General features: G+C 37.7%; 1 pseudogene; it reads right to left on the reverse strand.

Annotated features, from left to right (window-relative positions):
* Positions 1-5,065: 5,065 nt before the first annotated feature.
* Positions 5,066-10,887, reverse strand: LOC105292409 (annotated as a pseudogene).
* Between the last annotated feature and the right edge of the window lie 1,132 nt (positions 10,888-12,019).

The following is a 12,019-nucleotide window of genomic DNA, read 5'->3' on the forward strand; positions in this document are numbered from 1 at the left end:
AAATAACACAATCACAAGCATCTCAGGTAACTATGCTCTGGATTTTTCTTTAAAAAGTAATTGTAATAGTTATTATTAAAATAGCAAAGATCGAGCATTTGCTAAGAGCCATATAAACCAGTGACAACCACTGTTCTAAGCTCCTTATATGTATTAACTTATTTAATTCTCAAAATAGTTGCTTGAGTTGAGTTCCATTATTATTCTCTTTTTTCAGATGAGAAAATGAAGGCTCAGATCAATGCATAGGTTAAAGAATTTACCCAAGGATCACCCAGCTAGTGAGAGTTGGAGCTACAATTAAAAATTCAAACCAGAGCTTGATAGTTAATCATGGTTCTGTTCTGACCTAATGTGACAGACACTGTAGAGAGAACCATTCAACTAAGCAATAGCTCAACAGTGGGATACTTCAGGTAGTAGGCTGGACGATATGAAAGTACATTTTTGTAGGTTAAAAAATGGTGAATGACAATGATTTTATAAAATTCAACCTAATAACACATTCATTTCATTGGAGAGTATGGTAGACCCACCTTATTGTGCATTTAGGCAAGAAAGCAACTTTGCATCTCTGGAAATTTGGTAATTTCAAAAATGATTTGTTTTAGTACTAAATGACAAGATATTCTTCTTAAAGTTCTAACTTGAAGAAGACACCTTGTTTGTTTGTAATTAACTTAGGTAAGAAATAGGTGTTAAGGAAATGACTTTGAGGCATGATGATGAAAGCCGTGACTTTGAAGCCTGAGGATTCTGATAACATCAGTGATGAAGAGATGACTTTATAGTACTTATTGGGGTGTCCTTTCCCTTAGCTCAACAGAAGAATTTAGCTGCCACAAGTCTAGGGCAAGCTTGAATTATTTTCATTGGTGGAAAGTGCAGAAAGACAGTCTAAGCAATTTGGCCTTCACTGAAATAGACCTGAAAAGCACACGCCATTCTACAAACAGTACTTATATTTGTCCTTTTGTTTTTTCAGCTCACCCTGAGAATAAGAGATAGAGAAATGAAGACCCAGAGCTTATTCAACTTTTTTTCCTTCTGTTTGGTGTCGAAAGAATACAAATTTCTTTAAACATTTTGCCTGCTTTCTCTGTGCTGAAATTAATAAAAAATAAAAAGAATCTAATATAATGGTTCTGGACTGCTATTTTTCAAGAATGGTTCCCATTCTGAAAATTTTGTTAAGTTCTGTGAAAGTCCCACCGTTTTCTCTTTCCCTACTTCAGCAGAAGACTTCTAGTTTCTAATGGGCTAATTAATTAAAATAAACATTGATACTCTTCTGGTTATGAATTATAAACATTTAAAGTAATATTTTAACTTGTGATAATTCTGAATAAAAGAATAAAGATTGTGGTATAGGTAAGGCATATAAAACAAGGCTTTTCCTTACTACTAGAACTCAGAAATGTAAGGAACAAAGAAGGTAGAAATGATTATAAAAATAGTTAATTGAATGGGGGAAAATACATTGATTCTAGAAGAAATTTAAGATAGTTTAGGAGGACAATACATGAAGACTGTAAAAAGTTTAACAAATTTGGAAAGGGGGATTAGGAGATCTGGACAAAAGTATAGTAAGGAGTGATTAAGGTATATTGAATTGAGGAAGTACAAGAGTTGGAGGGTAAAATTTTCTTGTAAAACTTAAGATGTTAATCTCAATATTGGGCTCCTTTTCCCTGGTTCCAGTGGTAAACACTGATATCAGACCATTGTCTATGAATTTACATACTTAAAGTCATTTATAACCTTGTTAGTTTGTGTATTTTAAAAATTTTTATAGAATTAATTTCATACTATACATGCTATTGCACAATTTGTTTATTTTGTCCCTAATTATAATGCTTTGTAGTTTAATTTAAGTATGATGTTTACAAAAGATTTTTGTACCAAGTTAAAAAAATCTCCGTCCATATCTGGAATGTTACCTTCCACACTGTCCCCTACCCTTTCCTAACTGCCACTTTGGCCTTACGTTGACTGAAGATTCTACAGTTTTGCAATCCTCACAAAGGTTGGAGAGGGCCTGGAAGGAAATGGGGTACTTGTTGAGGGTCCTGGAGGCAGACCTAAAAATGTTTGAGTAAGGCATTTCCACACAATTGGACCCACATGGGACTATGTCTGGGCACCCTTGCCTGGATGGTGTTGTAGTCCAGACACTGAAGACAGAGTTAAACTTTTGGAAAAAGATGTTGCAAAAGGCAGGACTCCTGGAGCCCAGCTTTCCCAACTTCCTGCAGAGTCAATCAGATTCCCAGAGCTGACCAGTCACTTGAACCTAAGAGTGGTCCAGGAGTCCACAGCACACTGTGGTTCTGAGACGACAGCCTGGCAAGTGCATTGTTCTGGCTGTCTGGCTTTCACAGTATGGCTTTTGCTATACAATGGGGGAGACTGGGCCACCAGAATGGTGCAAATGCACTGGGGTGTGTGTGTGTGTGTGTGTGTGTGTGTGTGTGAGACATGTTCTCATTTTCTATCGAAAGATACATGATATCCACATGATTTATCACCAGGATGTTAAAATTTAGCACTTGGTTAAGGTAGTGTTTGCCAAGGTCCTGCACCATAAAATTATTTTTCCCTTTCTACATTTAATTTTGGAAGCAAGTCACTAAATCCAACTCACACTCACAGAGAGGGTGAGAGGAGATGAAGCTCCTAGAAGGAGAAGTATCAACATATATATTCACAATTCCTTTTTTAAAAAAATTCATCACATCATTCCATTTATTCATTCATTCATTCATTTATTCATTCAATTATTTATAGCACTATGAACTCATGTATATTTACTTTATACATTAGGTTATAAACCAATGCTATCTTATTTATTTTGTGACTTTAATCATTCCAGCTTTGGCTTTTGGGGGTTCTCAAGTTGGTTGTTTGTGTACCCCTGACATGTCCCTAAACTTTGTTTTTTGAATGCTTCTTAAACTTCTGGCACTATGAGATGTTCCAGGCTTATCTTGCATTTTTCCCAGCCTGAGACCTGGAAACTGCTATTTCTTCAAGGAGTCCTGGTTCTGTCTAAACAGAATAGGATTAGAAACAAAATTCTGAGCACTGGGTGTGCTCATTGATAATGAGGTATCACGCTTCTGGACTGTTTCAGGGAACAAGGCTAAGAAATGTAGGTTTGTATACTAATTCATATATGTACACATATCTGTAATTATTTTTGTATCTATCTGTCCATCTTTCTGGCTAAATATGAACTCATGCTGATGTCTCTGACTCTTCTCAAGTCTGCTCAAGTGTTTGCTCAAGTCTTTCCCCCTTTTTTACTTGTAACTTCCTTCTTTGACAGTGAAAACTTGACTCCCACCTTCTACCATCTATTTACTTATTTGTTCAACCCCAGGATACATGTGAAGGAGTTTCGGAATTGTTGACCCGTACTTCCATGAGAAACAATTTTACAACCAGAGTACAGGGTTTATGTACAGTTCCTTTTGTCTTTAGTTTTATAGTTTCTAGTTGAAACATCATTTTTCAAAGTTACTTAGTTCAGCTCCAATTTTCTCCCATATTCTTCAGTGAGGTTATGACTAGTGAGTTTTGGGTGACTTACCAAGACAGGTGAGTTTGGGGTTTGAGCTGCTGACTGACCTTTGGCATGGTTTGTATGTGTGGATAGCTCTTTCTTGTCTGTGTTCCAACAGGGCATCCTCTGTCAACAGGACACAAAAGTGGCAGGTATCCTTTACCCAGTATGCTCCCTGACATTGGCACCCAAGGTGGTCACTCCAATTCCTCCACAAACTTTACATCAAGTGTCATGCAGATAGACAGATGAACATGTCTATCTCTTTCAAGGGCTTTAGAGGCCGTTGCTCTCTGATGCCCCTGGGTCCATCCAGTTGATCTCCTCTCTTGCCTCTGTCAATGCAGTCATATTGTGCTCTCCTGGGTTGGTCCTGAGCCCTGCCAAACATACCTCCAAGAAATTGAATCGCTTTTCTTGCTTCACCTATTCTCCCTGTTGGTGGCTATATGTGGAAGGCTGAGGTGCAGTTAACAATGAAAGAGATCACATTCTATAAATGCAGCATTTATGGTCTAAGAATTCAGGAGAAAACACAGTTGGAAGATGTGTTTATGCTAAGGAAGGCATAATAGTAAATTTAAGATGACCAGAAACTTGGATTTGTGGTTACCATCAATGAAGAATAATGATAAATTAAGAGAGCCATTGGGAGCCAGAATTTATGGTGACATGATGGATGATGCATCATCATGAATAATGATATAACCAGTATTAAATTAAATAAATAGTAATAGAGAACTATTGAGGCAAGATCTATTTTTTTTTCAATACAAACAGGCTCCAAAGAACCATTGCATCATGAGTAATAACAGCACCGTTGCCTTTTTCTTGAGAGAGCAGATATAAAATTAGCCAGAAATGAGATGCATTTGATAATAAAGAGGATAGTACCAATAAAGAGAGGGTAGCTGGACCTGAACAGGAAGTTATGGAGCCTCAACATTAGGAAGAATCTTTATGTGCACAGATTGGGCAATAAACAAGTATGTAAGTATCATTTCTCCACTCATTTTTCAAAATCTTAATTGATAAATTAGTACATTTCACATTGGCTCATGCTGGTGTTGCATAAATTCAGAGAACATCATTAATGCAGAATAAAATGTCAAGGGTGCCCCCACTACTCAGACTGCTTTTGGTCCCAGGAAAAATCAGGACCAAACCTTTACTTCATACAGAATTGGAGGAGTGAGACCCCCAGAATTAGAGGAGTGAGACCCCCAGCTTTTCTTCCTGATCACAAACACCAAGCAAACCAGCAACACATAAGCCCAGTGCCAGCTCCTTGACACTATCTAACCCTTGGCCTTAAATCCAACAGAATTTTTACCAGAAGAGTCAAATACACAGGGAAGGGCAAAGCAAAGAGGACAAGATTTCCAGGGGACCAGTGGAATGGCTTCTATCCTTAAGTTGGAGTGGGGACACGAGCCACTGAGTACTGGAAGCAAAACACATGGGGCCAGACTGACAGCAGGGAGTCCAGTCCTGGCTCGGTTAGCATATGCACTTGTACATGTAGATGTAGGCTTTGCAGCTGGGGCACGTGTACGTCCCATCCTTGAAGTCGTTGATGAGGCAAGGGAAACAAGCAGCAGCCTAGACCATGCCCCATGAAGCAGCAAACAATACCCAGCATGAGATTAGGCCAGTCTTGTAGGAGATCTTGGTGGTGATGGCCTGCTGGCAGTGGGAACACACCATCTATATGGGTATGCCCTCAAAGGTTTCTTTCTGTAACACTGTCACCATGGTGGCAGCCCCCGAAGGGACCAGGACCATAGCAGTGTGGCTCCCAGGGTCAGGGTAGGGCCCTGGTGGGTAGGCCCCGGCCAGTAGTCACCCATGGGTGAGTGGGGTTCTGGAGGACGGTAGAAACCTGGAGACATATGGGCGCCATATGCATTCACATTTGGGGGGAATGAAGCCAGATTGGGGCACTGGGTGACCTAGGGGGCTCGTAGGGTGGGGGGGCCAATGTCTTCAGGGGGCAGCAATAAGCCCAATGTAGGCTGCATCACAGCTGGAGAGGTACGGCCTGAGGTAGGCAAGGCTCCACTTTTCTCCCCCAGAAGGGGTCTGTGGGGCCTCCAGGATAAGGAGGGAGCGAGTGCTTAGAAACATTTGTGTCTCCTCCTGGACCTCGAGAGGCAGGGCACCCGAGGCCAAGTGAATGCCGAGAACCGCAGGGGTCTAAGTGCTGGGAGTTCCAGACTCTCAGCCCCACTGTGCTTAGAGCTGGAATTTAAACACACATGGTTCCGACTCTTGAGAGCAAGCCTATTTAATGATATCAGTAATTTATTTATCTTTCTCTTCAACTAGATAGCTTTTCTCAGCAAAAGGGACTGTGAATTAGAAGCCCATGTGTCTCTCTTGGCACTTAGCATAACCTGATACATAATGGGTATTTAATAACAATTAGATAAATAAATTGATTTATATTATGCGCTATAAATATTCTAAACTACAAATCACAGAATTTGGACTTATAATAATATCCTAGACTTCCAAATAGTAAATACTGTAAGTTGAATTTTATGCAAATTTGAATCATGCTTTAAGATAATAATAATGGGACAATCTATTTAAAAAATGTGAAATAATGAAAATTCTCTCAAATTAAAGTACATAAAAAATTGCATATTCAAAACTGATAAATCTAGTAATGTTCCATATGAAGGCATCATTTTTGTATCAGTTCATCTGATCTAAAATTATCTAAATTATCCTTGTTGTGTGAGTAACTGATGAACAAATACATGAATACTTGCATGACACCAAGTATTGCATGATATATTTTGGATATATCTTTTGGAAAAGGTAGAATCATGACTAATGAAAGATTTTATGTTAATAAAATGTTACAGGTGATGATTGATAAATAGGTGGATTAGTATATGAAAAATACTGCATGCAAATGAACAGATGACTTTTCCATATTTACTCTTTACAGCCATTCAGGTCTTACTCAGGTCTGAATATATGTCACAAATTTTCTTCATTTATTCACTTAGTCAATTGATATCTGGACCTTAAGGACTGGTTCCTTAAAAAACTGGTCTTAAGAATTTCAAGGGAAGAATTGAATTAAAGAGCAGTAGTACTGAAGAGTAAGGAGTGGTACCACGAGGCTTGTTGTAAGAGACAGAGAGTGAAATATTTGGGTCAGTGAAAACCCTTACCTACCTCAGGTGGAGTAATTTGCTTGGTGATTTGAGGAGCCACACAGTTAAGTATCAGGAGTCATAGACATCTTCCAGTGATGGAAGGAGACATCAACAAGGCAGATATACTCGAAAGTTTCAGATAATCTTAGCCCATATTTTTGGGCTTGGTACTAGGGCAAGGGTCTATAAGGGATCAGAGTGTAGAGTTTGCTCCAGTGCCTGTTACAAAGAATGTGTGCCAAAATTAAGATGCCTTTACATTATGGAAAAGATAATCTCTTTATTTAAAAAAAATTACAATAAGAAAAAAAAAAGTAGAATACCGCGAAAAATACCCAGGTATTCGCTCCACTGCTTGTTTCCAGTGCTGAAGTTGTGGGTCTTTCTTATTTAGAAAAGTATCGAATGAGAGCGCTGGCCTCCCTAACTTTGTGATGGGGTGAACAACAAAACCATTACTTGAGACAAAACTGATTCAACACAAAAATGATTGCAAGGTATCGAGGCTAGGAATGGAGAAGTGCTCTGACCTATTTTATTACCTTTTTTATGACAAAAGTGTGGGACCACAGTGCCATCCACTCACAAATTCTTACCGCTTACAGAATACTGGCAAACACATACATTATTCTTCTTTAGGAACATAAATATCAAGCAGCATTTCTCTAAAGAGGAATTGTTTAGAAATATAGTCTATGTTCTGGAAAGCAGCAGGCTTTGCTTAAAAAACAATAAATAATAATTCCAGGTTTTTATTCTATATGTTTCACATGAAAGAATGTATATTTATACAGGGTGTGTGTGTGTGTGTGTGTGTGATAGTTTGCTTAGGGTGCCATAACAAGATACCATAGACCATGTAGCTTAAACAACAGAAATTTATTTTCTCACACTTCTGGAACCTGGAAAGTCCAAGATCAAGTTTCTTGCAGGGTTCACATTGGGGGTTAGGACTTCAACATGAATTTTGGGAGAACAAACATTTAACTCATAATAGTCTGTGAAATCCCTGGACCATGTAGGAGGTTTTTCTGAATCTCTTATGACAATCAGACATCTCTCGGCCTTGCTGAGAAAAGGGAGTTTCCAGCAATTATGCCGATGATGGCATAAGGCCAGAGACTTCCTTTGTCATTTCTCGTACCTTGTCATTGCTATAGAAGCTGGGAAGAGAGGTTTTATAATATTTCCTTATCAGAGAAAGTATATATCATTACAAAAAAAGTATTTAGAAAGGGCTTTTTCTGTGTAAGTTATCATTCTAGGACTTTTAAGAGATGTTTTCAAAATATTGTTTTCCTCAAGCAGTTTATAATCTTTTACAGTCTGTAGACCAGTTCAGCTACAGACCCATGTCTAGCCTAGCATGAGCAGCCAACACATATAAGGAGAAATGCTATTAATGGATCATAGATTTTAGTGAAATTTATTTCCAATTGGCCCTTGACTTACTTTGCTCTATCTCTGCTTGATTTGCTTATATTGATGTCTTACTTCACCTTGCTGACCTCGTGACACTTCTGTCTTCTAAATGTGGCAGGCAGATTAGCTGCTTTCTTTAATCCCTCTCACTTTGTTCCTGTTGTAGAAGGGAGTAAAAAGTGCTCTTTCCTCCTGGAAAAAAAAAAAAAAAGAAGTAAAATCTTTTTGATGAAGGAAAACTGTCTTTTTTTTTTTTTTTTTTGAGAAAGATACTTTCATGACTTTTGGGTGGCAGCAAATGTGATAGGTGGTCTCCTCCCTCCAGAGCATGATTTATGATTTATAAAGGCTCAGATTAAACACAGGGAGAGATTGTTTGCTCTGCCTGACAACAATAATAGGAAAGGAATGTAAAAGCTGGGACTAGTTGAGAAAGTATAAGAAAGGAAGAGGGGGAGAGACTAGGAAAGGAGATCGGTCAGGGTTCAGCATGAGGAGAGTCAGGTAGTGTTGACACAAGATAAAACAAGCCTCTTCATGTTTGATTTTAAGTTCCTTGATACAAACTTGTGTTGCGGGTTCTTTGAAAAAGTGACTGAGGGGTAACCAATATAGGGCTTATGACAAAGAAGAGATAGCATGTATAGGAGAGAGGATAAAGCCTAGGTAAAGATAGACTTTTGCAGCACCACGAAATAAGAGCGGGAGGTGCCAAAGATAAACGCAAGCAGTCCTCCCTGATTCCTGAATTCTTAGAAATTTGGAGAGGGTGATGTTGGCAATTCTGGATGCTCTCCATAGATGAGATCAGCATGGGACTGAAAGTAGTAAATCTAAAGGGACAAGAAGACCCTCTTGGGCTGGAGGACATTCGTCCTCCTAGAATGTGAATTCTCTGTGCTCTATGGAGTGTTTTAAGCTCTACGACTTGCGACCAGACTCGTTAGCTTCCACTGAAGACTCAAGGCACTGTCTACTTCTCAAAATTGTCCCAGGGCTTCTAGATCCTGAATATCAGAGAAAATATAAATGCAAACATTTTAGTAATGTTCTGTGGTGAGAAGGGTGTTTGTGTAAAATGAATAAGTGGGGGCAGTTAGTGATTCTGACTACAACAATCTAATTCGGTGCCATTCATTTTTCACTTAAGGTTCTGCTTTGTGTCGGGCATTGTACTAGGCACTACAGGAGTCACAAAGATGAGTCCTTGAATCCAAGAAGTCACCTATCTAGGAAGAATTACATAAAGTTATAAGTGACTGTGATATAAGTTCACACAAGAAGTACCACGAAAAAGCAATCTAAAAAGTGTTATGAGTTGTCAAAGTTAAGAAGGTTATACTCTAGTTAGGGAGTAATCAGATATACATTCAAGAAGAATTATTTTATAGAAAACTTTAAGTATGAATAAAGTTTTTTAGAGCATCAATGAGGAAGGGAAAAAGAGATAAAACAAACAAACAAATAAACTTTCATATAACCAACCACTCACACTAACCAACAACAAAAAAAGATGGATCCCAGAAAGAATAAGTAGTCCATCATTATCTGAAGAGATGGCATTTTCTAGCAACCACGTGTATAGTTTAACTTCTGTGAAGAAGAGTATATCTAATCTTCAACGTTAATAGCAATGCTAATCATAGAAGTAATTATTATCTTTTTAAAATGTCTGTCAGGTTATCAGATACTTTAATTACATGATTTCATCTATATCTAAAAAAACTTCAGGGGAAATATTATTTTTATTATATATGTGAGAAAATGAAGAAACAGAGTGATTAAATCATTTGCCTAATTTTATACAGCTTTATGGCTAATAATTGACACAGTCAAGATTAGAATCTGTCTGATACCAAAGTCCAGTTTACTGTGCTTTGATGCTTCTGAGCAGTTTCATAGATTTATGAAAAAGTAAACAAAGTCAGAATTAGAGCAATGGAAAAGCATTTGATGTGAACTATGTACTTAGACTAAACTTTGAGCAAAGACGCTTACAGATCAAGGGTTGTTTGCAATTAGTAGACAAACTCTGGTTCAAAGCTCCTCTTTAATGCTTGTCTCTTAAACCTTGGTGTTCCTCTGGTCCCTCTTTTCACTGCAATCTCTCCTCCAATCACATGGCTACAATAACTCTCTACAAGACAATAATTTCTGAATTTCTGTTTATAGCTACAATTAAGAAATACTATTCAAATGCCCATTTTCTCCACTTCAGGGTCTTAAAGACACTTGAACATGCAAACCCCAGCGTTCTGCTTAATAGTTACACTAAGTCAACAGGCATAAACCAGGACTATTTGAATAAACTGGTCTGTCTTAAGCTCAGTACAGCCCAAACTGAACACGTATTCAATAGGTAAGTTCTTTTGGTTTTATCTCATTCATACCACTTAACTTCATCCATAACTCTCATTTCCTATTAGCACTACTTCCATCCAGGCCACTTACTGGATTATTGCAAAAACTTCCTAGCTTGTCTCCTTATCACAATCTCGTCCCTCTCCGTAACAAGAGAGATGCTTTCGAAACACAACTGTAATTTTTACTAGCTTCCTTTTGTAGTCTCCTCTTACCTACATTTGCCCAGACACTCTTCTTTACCTCTTTATTTGTCTCGCTTCCAAATTTTTTTCCTGTCTCTGGTAAGATGTTACTTACTCCAGGAATTCTTACCTGACACCCTTCGAAGATGTCAGGTGTTTCTCTTTTCACTTCACTTATCATTGTATCTATCATACTACATTGTGATTGCTGTCTCTCGTATGAGATGGTAAATGCAGTGAAAGCAGGATGGTGATTGCTTCTTGTTGCTGATTATTCACATCAAATTGCAGTGCCTGGTATGCAGACTCATCTTTTTGTTGAAAGAATAAATAGAACTCCATCTATTAAGTACTACTCTGTGCAAGGCCTTGTTCTTAGCCACTTATGCTCATTAATTTATTTAATTCACTCATGAAGGAGGTCCAATTACCATCCTCATTTTATAGATGACAAAAATAAAGCCCAGAGAAATTAAATAACTCAACCAAAGTCATATAGCAAATAGGGGCAGGGAAAAATTCAAACCTGTTTAACTAGGATATTGCATTGTCTTTCTGGCCATATGGCAGGGCATTACAGAGATCTGCTTGGTAAGGGAGAATGTGAAAGAAGATTAAAGGAAGACACAAAACCAGCACAATATTAGAGCAAAAATACAAATCAGACCTGGACTGACAGTAAGGTGGTTACTCCTGGTTTAGTCTCATTGGCATCTCAATGAATGAGACTGGTGGCTGACACAACAACCTCTAGCTTGATGTGCGCATATTACTTATAGTTACATGTCTATTTATATGTACATCTATAATATTGAAATAATCACCATTTCATAAATTTCTACTATTTGCCAGGCTTTTTACATATGTCCCCTCTAAGCTTTTGATGAAACGATGAGATCGAATTGCCTAACCTTGAGCATATTTCCGTCATTAAATATTCTTCCACAAAATTATTTTCCTGACTGCATATTATTCCATCTTATGAATGTATCATATTTATTTATTTCCTATTGTAGCTTATTTTATTTTTAACATTAACAGATATTAATTATCAATATCATTAGCATTAATATTAATATTAATTAGAATAGTAAATCACTTGCGAAGCTTTAGAAAATAGTGATGTGTAGGTCCCAATTTCAAAGAAACAGATTTAATTTGGCTGAGTGCAGTCTAGCAATTGGGAATTTTAAAAGTTCCTCTAACAATTTTAATGTGCAGCCAAGACTGAGTACCTTTATAGATAGAGGAGATATGAGGTGAATCACTCCTAGAATCAGGTGGCATTTGTAAGTACCCTATATTTATTATTA

The sequence above is a fragment of the Pteropus vampyrus genome, unplaced genomic scaffold, assembly GCF_000151845.1.
Source record: "Pteropus vampyrus isolate Shadow unplaced genomic scaffold, Pvam_2.0 Scaffold56, whole genome shotgun sequence".
Lineage (NCBI taxonomy): Eukaryota > Metazoa > Chordata > Mammalia > Chiroptera > Pteropodidae > Pteropus > Pteropus vampyrus.